This window comes from Triturus cristatus, chromosome 4_2, assembly GCF_964204655.1.
Source record: "Triturus cristatus chromosome 4_2, aTriCri1.1, whole genome shotgun sequence".
NCBI lineage: Eukaryota > Metazoa > Chordata > Amphibia > Caudata > Salamandridae > Triturus > Triturus cristatus.
The window spans coordinates 59,757,265-59,775,648 of record NC_140586.1 but is presented as its reverse complement, the minus strand read 5'-3'; positions in this window follow the sequence as shown (position 1 = coordinate 59,775,648).

The window sequence follows — 18,384 nt, the reverse complement described above, 5'->3', positions numbered from 1 at the left end:
TAGTATGGCTCATGTATATTGCTCCAATAACTTTGGGGCAAGTTCACACTATAACCCCCACCCCCCAAAGTTCCACTTTGATGGTCCTTGGTGACTACTACAGGTGCAGTGATTCGTCCAAGGAGAGCAGCCAGGCCCAGCACAACGGTTTGTTGAAGTCCAGCTGTTTTGTGGTTTTTTTGGGGGGGGCGGGGGGGGGGGGAGATGAGTGGTAAATTAGGTCAAATCTAAAATAGTTCAAATAATCTATAATGCAAGTATCTTGTTAGAGGTATTCTGGATTTTGCTTTTGTCCACTCAAACCTCTTTTTGTACAGTTTACATCTGGCACTACAGTGTAGGGGGAAAAGCTAGTGGTGCCCCCAGGCATATTGCTGGTAGTCTCACTAAATATGCGTTCGAACATGACCGAGTTTGTCACAGGTTTCAGTTAAGCCAATTATGAGCCTGTCTTGTGATGGTAGCGCTTGAATATGTCTGATGGCGAAAGTAGATACCTCTGCTTCGTGTTGCTGCAGTAGGCTTTTAGGGGCCTGGGGCTGGGAGAATCCATCTCCCTGAGTGGGAGGACAGTTCCTGCGTGTTGAAACTACATTGCGACCTGCCTTTTGGACCGTCCGGATATGCAGTGTCTAGGCAGTATTCTGTGTCATGGGATTATCCCTGTTCTTGTTGAACTAGAATATTGCCCATATTTATATCATTAAAGTGTGTAGCACCACCCTCATGAGTTGCCTTTTCATGAATCACCAGGACTCTGTGCAATATCTGGAACACGCCAAGACTCTCATGAATACATTTTTAGCTTGGTTACTTATCCCCATGACGCAACCATTCATAAACCGAATAACCACTATTGAAAACCCTAGCCATGATGGAGTAATGTTGCTTCCTGTATATAAGCAACCATGTCTGTTCAGTCTGGCAAGGCAAATCAAATCAGTGGTGTAGGCTGTCACAAAGTGATATCACGCAAATTTGCTCTGAATATGGTAAATTCTATAGGGAGTAACCGCACACAAACCTGGCTGGGCCACTGGATGGCACGCGACATTGCATCATCCAATCCTAATTAGTATAGCAGTTTCCGGTGAAGTGGAACTTTCCCCAAGATAGTCCAGAAACTGTTTTTTTCTAGCTATAGTCTTCAATATTTTGGGGATTTAAGGATTGTAAATCCAAATGTAAGTTAAGATCTCTGGTAAATCGGTGCCTAATGCCTTCAGGGTTCGGTTGAAGATGGAACAAACTGAATACCCTTTGTTTGTCTGAATGAAGTAAATTTCTGTGACTTGTGAACTGCATGTGTTTGAGTGGTCCACTTCCTGTGGCGTGGCATGACATGGCTCAACCAATGTTTTTATGATGCAACTTCCTGTGACTTTCTGATCCGCAAAGCAAGTTGACCTCATGACTGCTTGTGTGAGGTCTTACTGTGACGTCTTGTGAACCAAATGTGATTCGGTGATCTGAGGTTGCCCGTCTTGCAAAATGGTTTGGATTGTCACTTCCGTTGATATATAGGGAGGCCTCTTGGGCTCAAATTTCCCATCGCCCAATGCAGGCGGTGTGTGAAATCAACTTCATGTTCAAAATGTAGATTTGATGCCTTGGCATGCATCCCTCTAGGAGATTGCTTGGTAAACAAGGGGGGGGTTTATCCTTGTGGGGATTACACGTTATTCATTGAGGTAGGGGATGTTGTGCTTATCCAGCATACTCTGTAGGTAAAAGCAGCTTTAAATATGTTTAGAGTTCTGTTATTTTAACAGATTTACCAATGTGGGAAAATCTTTCTAAACTGCAACCTAAAGAACAAGTTTGAGAGTCACTTGCATCACACTGTGCGTGCCCTTGCAACCTTTTATATATGCCCATTTCATTTACGTTGTCTCCTTTTGGTTCTCCTTTTGTGGTTTTTCTTTTTCGAAACTGGCCGCCCTAGCAGGTGCCACAGCGAATGCTGGTGATGGGCAGTGTGCTATCCTTGGTTGGAGTGTTGTGCTGAAGGGCAGGGAGCATTAAAGAGCATGACTTTAATTTGAGAGTGCCTGGATTGCTGGAAAGTGGCCCATGACTGGATGAACGGGTCACTTGACACCTTTATCCAGTCAGTGTTTTAGACACCAGATGGGGTCTTTAAGATCTCGCCTGAGAGAAGTCAATGTCTGTCGCTTGCAAAACGTTTTGTAAACTATAAAGGGCTTGGTGCCACTCCCCCATTGCTTACCATTTCTTTACTTCATTGTCACTTATTTGCTGTCTCCTGATTGGTAAGCGTTTCTGGTTTCACTTTATCTTCCTGAACCAGTACAGATTGCTTATTTTGTAATAGTGTCCTTCAGCTGCTTGCACTGGAGTGAAGGTACTTTATTTTCTTCTTCCCCATTCTCCTTGTTGTTTCCTTGTCTCACTCCTATGCCAGTATATCTTCCTCCATCCTACCACCACACCCTGACCATCACAACCAACCTAGCCACCACCACCCTAATCTCAACCCCACCCAACACCAAACTTGCCCCCTTCCTACCAGCACACCCTTACCACTGCCATAAACCTTGCCCTACCTTCAACACTACCCTAACCACCACCCCACTCAATAACACTCCAACCATCACCTCCCACCCCCACTCCAAACTACCATCGACCTACTCTAACCACTTCCATACCCTAACCATCACCATCCTTTGAACTACCATCCAACCCTAACCAGCAAACTCGCCACCACTATCCTACCCTAAACATCACCCTACCTTAATCGCCACCCTAGCCACCACCCCATCTTAACCTCTTAACCATCACCCTAACCACTGCCAACATACCCACTAGCCCCTACAAACACATCCAACCTACCATACCCATCATCCTATCCACCACTACCAACGCCTGAACTGCAACCTCTATAATCACCACCCCACCCTTAACCGCCATCACCACCATAAGTACTGACGCCCTAGCCAGGATACTGGTACCACCCTACTGCCACCCTAAACCCACCACACCACTGTAACCACCTCACTACCACCATCCCATACCCTAACCATCATCCTGCCAATCTCTTTAGCCTAACCACCATCACCACTACTCATTTACCACCACCTCGCAACCATGTAAACCATCACCACCACCCTAACTACCGCTACCTGACTCTAAACACTACCACCATAAGCCCGACGACTCACAACCACTCTTATAATCACCACCCTCAGTCTGCCTTAACCACAATCTTCACCACTGACCCACAGCCATCCTAACCACCACTGCCAAGCTTAGTAATCAAAGATTTAAGAACATTAACATATCATCCATAGGTATCAATTGGCCTGTCTGCCTTATCTATGGATATAAACAGGTGAAGGGTGAGTTGTAAATCTACTGTAGGATCTTACTGTGAGCCATAGGGTGAGTGCTCACTGGGCAGATTGGCATTGGCTTCATATTTGATTGCTGTGTTATGGGAATACGAATTTAGTTTCCTTTGCCTAAGGTGATATGCTTTTAATAAAGCAACCTGCAGGCAGTCGAAGAGTGGTTGTGTGGACCTTCCTACCTCTTCTGTGTACGTAGGCTGATGTGAGGGAGACGGGGGCCATGAATACTCAGGATCTGGCAGCACGCAGTCTGCCGAGGGCAGCTATTGTGGCGTGCAAATAATATGGGGGCATAACAATAGACTGCGATAAATATCGCAAAGCGCGCTTAGTGCTTTTTTTTATTTATTGCAGTCTTATCGCAGGAATTTATCGCCCGGTTAGCACGTTAACTCTTATCACCGAGGCGATAAAAATTCCAGCGATAATGGGGATATCGTCATTTTCCATGGAACAACGCTGGTTGATGATCGGGCTCTCTGGTCTTAGCCCCACAATCCACCTCCCATGTTAGGTATGCCTTAGTCAGGAATTTAACAGACGTTAAATTCCTGCGTTAAGTTATAGCTAACGCAGTTTCAAATATCGCTACTCCTCGATATCACAAAGCTGGGTTAGTGATATTTTCCCATTGAGTTTTGTCAAGCACGCCTCCTTTTCATCTCATAAGCGATGCGTGCTGACAATGGTCGCTAAGGCAAGGAAACATGCGCTAGCGTGTCGTTGTGGATAATGCGATAAGATTAGCATCCAAAGTGGCGATATCGCCAGCCCTTGATAATATGCCCCATGGCAGCTCTTGCTTCGTTGTCTCCTCTTGTAATCAGCAGGGTATCATAGACCTTCCTGGAACAGTGCATTAAATCCTTCAACTTAGGGGAAGGTTATGGCACTGTACGGGGACCCGAGTGCATGCATTGTCATTAATGGTTCACTCTCTGAACCACTCTCACTACAACGCAGCAATAGACAGGGCTTCCCACTGTCCCCCTCACTCTTTCTGTTGGCGTTAGAACCCCTGATTAGCGACCTCAAACTAAACGCAAAAATAAAAGTGGTCAACGTCGATGATGTTGAAATAAAATTGGCAGCATACGAAGATGACATCCTAATCGTTACGGAGCAACCAAAGACCTCAAATGGGACCCTGATAGACACCATAGAGATATACTCCGGACACAAGCTCAACAGGGACAAATCAGAATGCAAACCCCTGAACATCCACTGCATTAAGGACACCCAAGGATGGGGTCAGGCCTGGCCTACAGGGTTTATCAAATATCTCGGCATACACTTTGGCAACGACCACATTAGCCCACAATGAGAAGATACTGCTTGAAAAAATAAAGAAACTCCTGGAGGCATGCTCCCTGAAATTTATAATTTGGTGGGGCAGAATCGAAACGATCAAAATGATGATCACCCCAATGATCAACTACCTGATCTGCATGCTCCCACTCCTGCTCACAGATGACTTCCACCGTAAAGTAGACATGATTACTAAATTCCTATGGTGGGGGAAGAAGGCACGGATAAGTATAAAAAAACCTAAGACTGGGGGAAAAAACTGGGAGGAGTAAACCTAGCAGACTATAGAACCTTCCAAACTGCATTTCTGGCAAAACAAGGGGCTTACTGGATAGCACCCCCTCGAGGCTACACACCGGTATGGCTGCAAGTCGAGAGAGCCATACTGAGCAACTTAAACCCATTGGCACTATTAACAGCTAACAAACACCCTCATGCCTCCAGCTCCATTTTTAAGAACACAAATATTGCCCTTATAAAATAGACAAGAAAATGGAGGACAGCATAAAGGGCTGGAAGATGGAGTCACTCTAGGCCAGGGGTCCTCATAGTCCGGCCCGCGGGCCTCCAGCGGCCCGGCAAGCCTTCCTTGGCGGCCCGCGGAGCTTGCAGACAATATACTTGTGCTTTTTTTTTTTTTTTTTTTTTAAAAGTGTCACCAAACATCGCCGTTAGCGCTGAGAGGTGAAATACAACAAAGCCCCATTAACAAGCGAATGGTCTTTTAAAGACCTGTGAAGTACTGGGGGCGGCTGTGTGTGCGCGCGCCTGGGCTGCCACACAGGTGGGGGGTGGGTGGTATATGCACTGCCAGCAGCAACCTGCCAGGCCAGTGAGTGCACAACACTTGCATCACCCTCTCTCTGCCTGCCATTGCCTCCATGCTTCTGAAAGGTAAGACAAAAACATGCATTTTGCGTTTCAAATGTCCGATCCTGCAGCAGCACACTTCCAAGGCCCATACATGACAGTAACCCGATTCAAGGCCCCATTCTCCCGATTTTTAAAAAAAGAATCTCCCACTTTGCTCTTCTGAAAGGTTGGCATGTATGCTAATGCAGCGATTAATGAATAAGCGCAACAGGAACCACCTGCACCAACAGACTACGCATTTTTCCATGGGTGCCACAGCCCGCCATCCAGTACAGTAATAAAAGCCCTTAATATAGATTAGGCTACAATTCAATTATAAAGGTAGCGAGACAACGTTCCTCCGCGACATCAGTTTCTTCTGCACGCTATGGATTCCTCATGCTGCGAGTGTCCTGGCCCTATTCCAAGTGTTGTGGCAGTGAAGTGACAGAGGGCAGCAGGGTGTGAGTGAGGTGACAGAGGGCGGCAGGGAGTGACAGCCGGGTGAGGTGACAGAGGGACGCAGGGAGTGAGAGCCAGGTGAGGTGACGGAGGGACGCAGGGAGTGACAGCCGGGTGAGGTGACAGAGGGCAGTAGGGACTGAGAGACGGGTGAGGTGACGGAGGGCAGCAGGGTGTGAGAGTGAGGTGACAGAGGGACGCAGGGAGTGACAGCCGGGTGAGGGGACAGAGGGCAGTAGGGACTGAGAGATGGGTGAGGTGACAGCTGGCTTTTACATTACACAGGGAGTGGGGGGACTGTCTCTGGGCTGGTGACGGGGACATGTAGACACAGTACGTGTACGTGTGCACTGCCCGAGGCACAGAGATAGACTGACAGACAGAGACAGATAGAGACAGAGGGAGGCAGAGACAGAGGGAGGCAGAGACAGAGGGAGGCAGAGACAGAGGGAGGCAGAGACAGATAGAGGCAGAGACAGAGAGGCAGGGACAGATAGAGGCAGAGACAGAGAGACACAGATAGTGACAGAGAGGCAGGGACAGATAGAGGCAGAGACAGATAGAGGCAGGGACAGACAGATAGAGGCAGGGACAGACAGAGGCAGGGACAGACAGAGGCAGAGACAGATAGAGGCAGAGACAGATAGAGGCAGAGACAGATAGAGGCAGGGACAGATAGAGGCAGAGGCAGGGACAGATAGAGGCAGAGACACAGATAGTGACAGAGAGGCAGGGACAGATAGAGGCACGGACAGATAGAGGCACGGACAGATAGAGACAGGGACAGACAAATAGAGGCAGGGACAGACGGAGGCAGGGACAGACAAATAGAGGCAGGGACAGACGGAGGCAGGGACAGATGGAGGCAGGGACAGATGGAGGCAGGGACAGACAGGGAAAGAGATAGAGAACGCGAGAGAGAACGAGAGAGAGAGATGTGCATGCCGGGTCTGGTGGCTCAGTGGACGAAGGCATCTGCTGCAGGGGCCTGTGTTCAAGCTCATGGTCACAGTTTTTTTCTCTAGCCCCGCCCACTGACCCCGCCCCCACCGGTGCGGCCCTCGGCCACAAACCACACTCTAAATTTGGCCCCCGAGAGAAAGTTTGTGAGTACCCCTGCTCTAGGCCAATAGCAAGATCTGTTAGTTACAAGGGGAAATCACTTGTCCTTGACACATGGATAGAGAGAGGCATCTCCTACCCAGACCAGCTAGAGGAAGGGGGGTACCCCACCACATTTGCCGTACTGAAATCTAAACATAACCTACCAGACATCGAGTTCTACAACTTCCAGAAAATCAAAACAGCCCTATCCAAAGCCAAACTATCATAAGCCCAACCGTCAATCTCACAGTATTTAGCAAATATCAACAGACTAGGTCATCAGGTATCACACCTCTACAAACAAACTACTACGCCCAAACACCACCAAAATTAATGACAAGGCAACTAACTACTGTATAAAACAAGACAATACCCCACTGAATGAGCAAGAACAGGCGACATTATGGTCCTCTGCCTCGCGTAATAAAATCACCCCAGCACTAGCACAAACAAATTTCTGGCTACTCCACAAAGCCTTCTAGACCCGCTTGATTATTCTCACTAGGACTCAGGGAAGATGACCTGTGCTGGAACTGTAGCGGACCTAGCACATCCTATCTATTACTGCCCATCACTCAAAAAGTTCTGGGAGCAAATCTTTGGGTTCATAAATAACGTACTGGGCTGCACACTAACGACTGAATTCTCCTCCATCGCCACTGCATTCATGATCACAGCTCTACGTTTGGAGCATGATAAAGACCTACTGGACCTGCTTCTCATTGCGGCAGTGAAAATGGTCCTCACCAACTGGAAGGACACGACTAAGACCTTATACAAGGGCTGGCTCAACTGGGTGACATACTTCAGAGGCGCGGATAACATTGCGTTGCAGAACTCGCCATGGAGACCAGCAACCAGGGGGGATGTGGAAGTCACTTGATGCGTACTTAGACTCTTGCGAACCCCCTTGAAGCCAGTCTGGCCCCCTCCTCCACTCCCCTATGGGGGGGAACGGAGCGAATCGGAGGTTAACATCACGGGCCGAAGGAACATCAGGGGGGCTAGTTGGACTGCCCTGTTTGACCACCTCTCCCGCCATAGATAAACTAGTGGGGTGTCAGTTTTGTCACATGACTAAAACCCTTGTTAGACTCAGGGCTACAGAACCTCTCTCGTATCTTCCTCTCGCCTCTTTCTTTCCTGTTTCTCTCTTTCTATCAGGCTTTACCTAATTGCCCGGCAAGTCAGTGTAAGAGGGGATTAGCTAAAACAGATATCTTACTGTAAAGTACATGTAACCAATGTATACATACTACGTTTGGCTAACCCCGTGACAGAACACTATTTTATTTGTTTGTATAAAACTAATAAAATACTTTGGGGAAAAAAAAGATAATATACCCCATGGTTATCCTGTTGTCTGTGAGTCTTGGGCTATAGTACCGCTTGGATTGATCATCTCAGTATTGGGTTGAGCAGCACACAAATATGATGTCTTCCTGGGGCGGCAGTGTCGTGAGCAGGCTTGGGTAAGTGCCCACGCGCTTTGCACTGCTTTAGTTTTTGCTGCTCATGACCATTTTGGAGGAAACTACCCATGGGTCCTGGTCGTCTGCTGGTTCGTCAGTATATGTGTACCTTTCTATGTCACTGGGACCTAGGTTTGTGGTGATTGCTTGGGAATGGAGGGAGCCTCCGCTCCTCCCCTATATATGTAGGCCATACCCACAAAGCACAGGGAGGGGTCCATTGCGGACAATGAGTCTGACCGGGCACATTGTTCACCTGCTCCACTGCACCCAGGAGCGAGACCCTGCTCAAGTGAGTGTGATGATCACAGTGCTGCAGCGACGAGTGTGCGTGATGCAACAGTGTGGAGGACCATTGATGAGAGTGGTTTGAACCCTTCAAACGAGTGTTGAATATTAAGCAAGGACTGCAAAAGAGGGCCACAGAAGTGGGAAGGTGCTTGGGTCCAAATGGCTTACGTGCTTGGTCATGCCAGGGCAGTATCTCTGTAGGCGGAGTAGTCTACCTTATTAACTCAAAAGCGGTGGTGGGCAACTATTTGCAGGTCCTGATAGTTGGTGGGCCTTTAAACCAGTGAAGGTGTCTCCAGTGTTGCTTGTGGACCCTTGAATGTCCTAGTGTAACCCCCACCTTGCTTAAGAGTAATATTACAAGGAACCAGGGATTGCCTTCTAGCATCGGGAAGGTGCCCACCACCTCCCTTGACTGAGACAATGGAAAACCTGAAAGTCTGTACATGTGCATTGAGGTCTAATAGAGATCGTACAGTCCAAGCAAAAAGGTAAAGCATCAAATCAGAATATAAGGGGCTTAGAAGCCCCATTGGGTAAACAGCGAAAATTAATTTGGGGAAAATACTAATTTAATGGTAATAGATCTCCTTTATTAGACCCAATTTGAAATATTTTATTGAATCCTTTCCTTTCTTAGCCAGCAAAGTATCGCAGCAGAAAATCTGATAAATGTGGTGGTTAGTCGGGGGGGGGGGGGGGGGGCGTTGTCAGAGAAAAATTCAGGATTCACAGCTGTGAGAAAACCTGAATATTTTGTATTTATATTTGAACCAGATCATGTCCAGGGAGAGGAGAGATTTGGTTTGGGCTGCTTCTTAACGTTGATATCCATAAGGATAGAATCAGTAACTATGTGGCCACAAATAACTGTTGCAGAAGTACAAATAGAAAAAGATCAAAGTTACATTTTGCCAAAAATATATCTCCATAAGGATATGAAGTTACGTTTGCATTTTGAAAAAACTTTAAACCATGCTATGTTAAGATCGGAATACACAGACTCTATTCTGATCATAGTGGGGGATTTCAGTTCAAAAATTGATCTGTCAAAAGTAAATGATATCCGTGAGATGTATAATATCCCACTCTCAAAGTTTCCAACAACTATGATACAAAATGTATCCAATACATTTCATGTAAACGCAGTCGAAACATGATACCAGAAGAAGATTGTTACATGTACAGATTTATATGGATCTCCCTTATTAAAGGTACAAGAAAATAAGTATAGTGTAGACATTGAGACAATCTAATTAGTTACAGTGGAGCAAATTTAGGAAACCCTATCTGCGTTTAAGTACCGCTGCCGGACAACACAGCATTCCAGCAATTATTTTAAAAACTAATATTGATGGGTAGGCAAAAAATATGAAGCTACTATTTAGATGGATAGCAGAAATGGGGATTATCCCAAACTAATGGAAGGGTTCAGTAATTAAACCGTTGCTTAAGACAGGCAATGGGAGAATCACTGCAATTTATAGGCCAATACGCCGTTTAGATGCCAGCGAATGTTTTTTCTAAAATATTACTCGAGTCTTTAGATTTTAGATACAGAAAACTCATCTTTTGCCTCTTGAACAGGGTGGTTTTCGGACAGGATTCTCTACAATTGATCATTGGTTTGCTCTTTTGGCTATTATAAAAAGGCCCTTAGAAATAAATCATAGACTGTGCACCTGCTTTGTGGATTCTGCACCGCATTTGATACTGCGTATAGAGTTGGTCTGTGGGGCAAACTGGAGTGTTCCGAACTGGCCTATTGTCCTTGATCCAAGTATTGCACACTTCAAATTGGACTCAAGTTTAAATGGAATCATCAGATCGTCTAACTAGATAAAATGAAAATTGAAGAAGTCAAATCACATAAATATTTAGAGATACGTTTTAACACAAATTTAAAACAGAATGGGCAATTGAAGGGCATCCAATCCAGATCACTTCTACAAGGGACGTTTAAGGTACTATATGGGGATTGGCCTGTAATCCACATTTGAAAACATTTTTATACAACATTCTTTCATTAGCAGTTTATGGTTCTGAAATATTTTGTATGGATTCAAATTATATTTAGGTTCTGTGGAGAGTATGTGATAGTCTTTTAAATCTTCCAAAAGAGGCAATGAACCAGAATATCTGATGTGAATTGAAATTGTTATCATGGTCACATATGGCTGGAATACTTTTTTTTATTTTTAACCACAATTACACTGGCTGGCCACTCTGATAAAATATCTCAGATTTGTTGGATTGAAGAACAACATAGTGAATTAAAATGGGCTCGGGCTCTCTTCAAATATATAAATAAAATTAGAGTGTTTTTTTCTGCAGGGGTTTTTGGGAGTCCAGAATAGTTGACTCATTACTAACTGCTTCAAGAGGGTGCACTGACCAGTTCTTATCAACATGATATGTTGCATCAGCTCCAGTGTTAGATTGGTTGTTTTTCTACCTTTTGAGTTCAGACATGTTCTCATCGAGTACCGGTTTGACGCCTCGTGGTTTTGTCGCCAGGCCTGTTTGGATCCTCTAGACTTGTCGGTGTAAAGATTCATTGCGTCTTCTCTCTCTATCACATTGTCCAGCTACATCGTTTGGTTCAACAACAAAGACTTTTATGGCCTCGTCCCTCTGGGGCCTTCTCTGCAGTTTAACGACCGAGAATGTCCCATCCGTTATGAAAAGGACTCCATTCCGGAAACTGTCCTCTGTCTTGCGCAAAGTATCTGTGAGCAGATCTTCAGGTGTGTTACCTGTCTGTCTGTCCCTGGAACACGACAAGTCCTCCTGTACTTCTTGCCTCGCCTTCTGTATTTAAAAAACCTTGCTCTGTCGTTGCGCTTGGCGCCTCGCATCCATCTCCATGGAGCATCAGCAGTGCGCCTACACCCTGGATCTCTTTGTCAAACAGGATATCACAGCAGACCCACAGCCTTGGAATTCTGCTGCAAAAACACATGTCTACTTGCTCGAAGAGAGCTCCCGCTTTGATGCCAAAGTTCACAAGCCACCACCTCCCCAAGTTCATCCATCGACGATGGCTGCCCTGAGTAACACCACTCCCTTCCCCTGCATCAAACAGAAGCCGAGCATCACCATCAAGGAGGCAAGGCATCAAGGTCAGAGCCCCACCATCAGACTTCAGTCTGCCACTGCCTGATGGCCATGGTCAGCACCAGCACCGCTCTTTTGACTCAGCACCCAGCTGACTCTCAGCACCAAAGCATATACTGAAGCCACACCTCTCTGCTCCAACCACCCCTTTGGCATTGACTTCCAAGAGTCCCTTGAGGCCATCTTTGGATCCGAGACCCTCGACTCCAAAATATACCTCTGCGCCAGCATCGCAGAAACCATCTTTAGTGCTGAAATGCTTGGTGCCCAAGATGCCATCCTCCTCTGAGGATTAGCCCATCCATACCATTGTGCAATGGCATCTATACTGAAGAAGTGGGTTATGCATATTGTGTCAACCTATGTCTGATGTCCACTAGAAGTTGTGGGTCACCAGAAGCATCATAGTCTCTTTCAAGGGCCCCAATCTTGCCTTCAAGGGCAGTTTGGTCCCTGCACAGGGCTCTCAGAATCTCAGATTGCCTGGAGATACAGGAGCCTCTAATGACAGCCTTAAAGGCCTCTCATAGAGTACCCTCAAGGACACAGTTTGAGAGTTATGCTCAAAATAGTCTAATATGTCTTGCTTGATTTCCTCTAAAAACAATCACTTCTCTTAACGCATTCAGAGGCAGTCTTCAAAAGAAAGTGCTGTGGATAGAAGCATGTTGCTGTATCGTTCGCAACACTGGGGCATGATTTAACCCCTTGAGTGCCCCGCCCTTTCCCCCTCCTGTGCCGGGCATTGTATTAGCGGGCGGGGTCCATGACGAGATAGTCTCGTCATGGGCACAGCGCAACCGCGCTCCATGACGAGACTATCTCGTCATGGGCACAGAAGGGGTTAAGAGTGTCCGTGGCAAGGGTATGACTGTTGTGTTCTTCCCCACATCCAGGGGCACCAACCAATAGTTGATTCTAGACCAAGAAGCATGTGTGTGGAAGATACATGTGCCCTCATGGTTGGTACCATGTCTACAGCACCAGATATCTGTAAGATCATGGTCAGCTATGATGAGATGAAGTTGATGTGCCGCTGTGGGTGAGCGTGCTTGGAAGCACCTGACTTATTCAGTGTCATGTCCAGTGTGTAAAGTCTCCGCCCCAAATGACAGCCCCAGTGCAGAATATACCGAAATCGTGGTAGCGATGCCTTCACCCAACAACCAATCCGGTGCAAATTTCCATGACTGTATGGTAGCAATTGGCAAATGGATGAACTTAAACTGTTTAAAACTAGATCTGGGAAAACCGAGGTCATCCTGTTTGGAAACAACCCTTCCCTATGGGCCCCGTCTTGGTGGCCAGAGGAAATGGGGGCACGGCCCACCCCCGTGAGTAAGGTTAGGAACATGGGGGTGGTAATGGACAATTAACTAACATATGGGTTGCAGGTTAATGCAGTCACTTTGTCTGCTTTCCTTGTCCTCAGAATGCTCAGAAAGGTTTTTCCTTATCAACCCTGCCAGTTCCCAAAAAATTGTGATCATTGCATACGTTTTAGCCAAAATAGACTACTGCAGTGCCTTGTAGCTCAACATGCAGCATCCGCACCTTAATAGGCTTTGGGTCCTACAAAATGCGGCTGCCAGAATGTTGACTGGGATTCTCAAACACAAATTGGTCTTGCAAGCCATCAAACATCTTCATGTGCTACTTGTTAGACAGCGCATTTAATTCAAAGCCCTTTGTCTTGCCCACAACCTTCTTCATGGAGCTAGCCCAGATTTCCTGAAACAATCCATCAGTTGGTATAGTCCAGGGAGAAATCTACGGTCCACAGGAAGAAGTTTTGTGAATAATAAGGCTAATGAATGGAACCTACTTCCCTCCACCGCACATCAGGACTATTATGAACTTGCTTATGTTGGGAAGGCACTGAAAACCTGGCTTTTTCCCCCTGTAGAACTAAGATTAGGTCTCACATTTTTCTCACTCGGAGTTAGCGCCTTGACACGTTTGGGTAATACGTCCCCCTCCATACTTCTAGGAAGAAGTCAGGGCTATCTGTCTTGGGACTGTAGGTCAATGCGATAATGACAGGATTTCCATGCAGTATCTCTTTGACAATGACTTACCTGCTCTTCCTGTCACAAATTTAATCCACTGGGTGGCACACTACCCCCGTGTGTATCACCAGCACCACTCCTTTGGTGTAGGTGGCCTATGGTGCAATACACAATTCTGCAATTCACTCTTCTCGGATTTTGGACTGAGAGGAGGATGTCAGTACCTCCTGTAGAAGAAAATTAACGAAAAACAAAAAGTGGCAGGGTCAAAATATGTGCCGAGTCGTTACAAAGGTACACAGTACTCCATTCCAGGCTGCTCAAAGGATAATAAGAAACGGCCACTAAACGTTTCCATATTTGGAGACAGCAGTCCCCACATATCATAAATGAATAAGGCTTTATCCTGAGCAATTGTCCAATTCATAACATGTCCACAGATGTGTTGTCGTAGAAAACATCACTTTATTCTTAATGTTGCATTATTCCAGGTCAGCTTTATTGCAGCCAATCCAAAACCATAACTGTAGCCAACACATGTTTCATCTTGTGGATAATATCCCACCGACTTCCTCAGGTCAAAAAAACAATACGCCATTGATTTACAAGGAGCACTCTCCTATGAAGTTAGAGAAAGTACACCACCATTTATTGCTGGAAGCATTGATTAGGACGATGACTATGAAACCGTAGGAGTCGGAGCTAATTTCCGGGTGCATTTACTGACGTTGAATTTTTGTCCTTACTGTGATTATTTTTGCCCTGAGGATGTCGGTGGGATATATCAACAAGACAAAACCTGTTGGCTAGAGTTATGGTTTTGGTTTGACTGCAATAAAGCTGACCTTGAAATAATGCAACATTGAAAATAAAGTGAAGACGTTTTCTATGACAACGCATCTGTGCACATGTTATGAATGTCCAACGCCAAGATACCCCTTGCAATATTAAGTATCCGTAAGATTACATAACTCAGCAGGTAAAAGACCATCTTTGCTGTTCCTTCCTAATTCAGGCATCAGAGGGTTTATTTGTATATTGTGGACATTACAGGTTTGAGGAAGAACAAATCTATTCGAAAATCAATTGGTGAACAGCGACCTTGATCATGCCGGCCGTGAACTTACTCTGAATGTTGAGGATCTTGTCCGAGAGGGAAAGTATGAGCAGGGTGTCATGGTGTAGGAGAGACCGTCTTGTGGTAGGAGCAGATGGTGCTTGCAGTGCCAGTGGTGTAACAAAACTTTAGGGGGCCCCCGGCAGAGTACATGGAGCCCCCCCCCCCCCCAGCTCTGGGCCCAGTCAGGGGCTCTCAAGCCTGGGGCCTTGGACAGTGACAGAGGGGGCCCCTGGAACTCAGGGCCACCTTCACCGCGGGGAATGTGGAGGCCATTGTTATGCTACTGCTTGACCCCACTGTCACAGGTTCGCCCCCCAGTGGCTCCACTCAGCCGTTCATCCTTTTGAGGTTGATAAAATTAGTATCGGAAGCAGTACACATCTGCTACACTGCCCTAAAAAACGACAGGAGAACATGTGCTTTAAAATACACGTTAGGTTATAGTTTAAGAGCAACAAGCCTTAGATTTCAGGGGGCATTTCTCTCAAAGTTCCAAAAATGAGGTGTGGATGAAAAAACAACCGAAATAGCATGCAGTTCTTGCGACAGTCTGTTTATCAAAGCCAACGCAAGGACTGGGCCCACTCTAGAAGGATGAATAAATATTCTAGTTCCTTCCAAAAGTGTGGGCAGGTCTGCTCTTGTAGCCACAATGCGTTACAACAAACAAATGATGGACGGAATGCTGACAATGCAGACATTCTCCCCCAGTCACGAGATCTGGGTTGAATCCATCGTTCTTTTGCCCACTACACCACCCCAGTTTAGACATGGCCATATGCAAATCAGTCTTGACCCTGTGCCTCATGGGAACAGTCCAGCCCGAACTGCCAAGCCATGTCTTCCCTGGACCGGAATCAAGCATCCGAGGACCGGTTTTGGCTATCAGCCGTCATCAACCAGGATAGCTTGACTTCAGTGGCGTAGTGAGCACGGGTCCCACGTCTGGGAATACCCATCCCACTTAGGGCGAAAAGCGTTACAACAAACAAATGATGGACGGAATGCTGACAATGCAGACATTCTCCCCCAGTCAAGAGATCTGGGTTAAATCCATCGTTCTTTTGCCCACTACGCCACCCCAGTTCAGACATGGCCATATGCAAATCAGTCTTGACCCTGTGCCTCATGGGAACAGTCCAGCCCGAACTGCCAAGCCATGGCTTCCCTGGACCGGAATCAAGCATCCTAGGACCGGTTTCTGGCTATCAGCTGTCATCAGCCAGGATAGCTTGACTCCAGTGGCGTAGTGAGCACGGGTCCCACGTCTGGGAATACCCATCCCACTTAGGGCGAAAAGCGTTACAACAAAAAAATGATGGACGGAATGCTGACAATGCATACATTCTCCCCCAGTCAAGAGATCTGGGTTAAATCCATCGTTCTTTTGCCCACTATGCCACCCCAGTTCAGACATGGCCATATGCAAATCAGTCTTGACCCTGTGCCTCATGGGAACAGTCCAGCCCGAACTGCCAAGCCATGTCTTCCCTGGACCGGTGACCCTGTGCCTCATGGGAACAGTCCAGCCCGAACTGCCAAGCCATGTCTTCCCTGGACCGGAATCAAGCATCCTAGGACCGGTTTCTGGCTATCAGCCGTCATCAGCCAGGATAGCTTGACTCCAGTGGCGTAGTGAGCACGGGTCCCACGTCTGGGAATACCCATCCCACTTAGGGCAAAAAGCGTTACAACAAAAAAATGATGGACGGAATGCTGACAAAGCATACATTCTCCCCCAGTCAAGAGATCTGGGTTAAATCCATCGTTCTTTTGCCCACTATGCCACCCCAGTTCAGACATGGCCATATGCAAATCAGTCTTGACCCTGTGCCTCATGGGAACAGTCCAGCCCGAATTGCCAAGCCATGTCTTCCCTGGACCGGTGACCCTGTGCCTCATGGGAACAGTCCAGCCCGAACTGCCAAGCCATGTCTTCCCTGGACCGGAATCAAGCATCCTAGGACCGGTTTCTGGCTATCAGCCGTCATCAGCCAGGATAGCTTGACTCCAGTGGCGTAGTGAGCACGGGTCCCACGTCTGGGAATACCCATCCCACTTAGGGCGAAAAGCGTTACAACAAACAAATGATGGACGGAATGCTGACATTGCATACATTCTCCCCCAGTCAAGAGGTCTGGGTTAAATCCATCGTTCTTTTGCCCACTACGCCACCCCAGTTCAGACATGGCCATATTCAAGTCAGTCTTGACCCTGTGCCTCATGGGAACAGTCCAGCCCGAACTGCCAAGCCATGTCTTCCCTGGACCGGAATCAAGCATCCTAGGACCGGTTTCTGGCTGTCAGCCGTCATCAGCCAGGATAGCTTGACTCCAGTGGCGTAGTGAGCACGGGTCCCACGTCTGGGAATACCCATCCCACTTAGGGCGAAAAGCGTTACAACAAACAAATGATGGACGGAATGCTGACATTGCATACATTCTCCCCCAGTCAAGAGGTCTGGGTTAAATCCATCGTTCTTTTGCCCACTACACCACCCCAGTTTAGACATGGCCATATGCAAATCAGTCTTGACCCTGTGCCTCATGGGAACAGTCCAGCCCGAACTGCCAAGCCATGTCTTCCCTGGACCGGAATCAAGCATCCTATGACCGGTTTCTGGCTATCAGCCGTCATCAGCCAGGATAGCTTGACTCCAGTGGCGTAGTGAGCACGGGTCCCACGTCTGGGAATACCCATCCCACTTAGGGCGAAAAGCGTTACAACAAACAATAGCCAGAAACCGGTCCTAGGATGCTTGATTCCGGTCCAGGGAAGACATGGCTTAGCAGTTCGGGCTGGACTGTTCCCATGAGGCACAGGGTCAAGACTGATTTGCATATGGCCATGTCTGAACTGGGGTGGCGTAGTGGGCAAAAGAACGATGGATTCAACCCAGATCTCTTGACTGGGGGAGAATGTCTGCATTGTCAGCATTCCGTCCATCATTTGTTTGTTGTAACGCTTGTAGCCACAATGGCACTCAATGATGTTGGCACAGTGGGCAGTCACCGAGCGTGGCCTACACATGGAGCAGGCTATGCTAGGTGTATGAGAATGATCATGTGGTATGTAAGATTGTCTTATGTGTCACTCTACAAGAGAATGAAGATCAGCACAAAAAATACATACTATTATGATAGACTCACAGTGAGAACAATCCTGAGTCTTTCTTAAACAAAGCAAGGTAGTTCACCTAGAGGGCACCAAAGCAACAACTAGCAGATGGTATTCAAATGACATGGGTCTCGAACAGTCTGGAGTTAACTGGTCGCCCT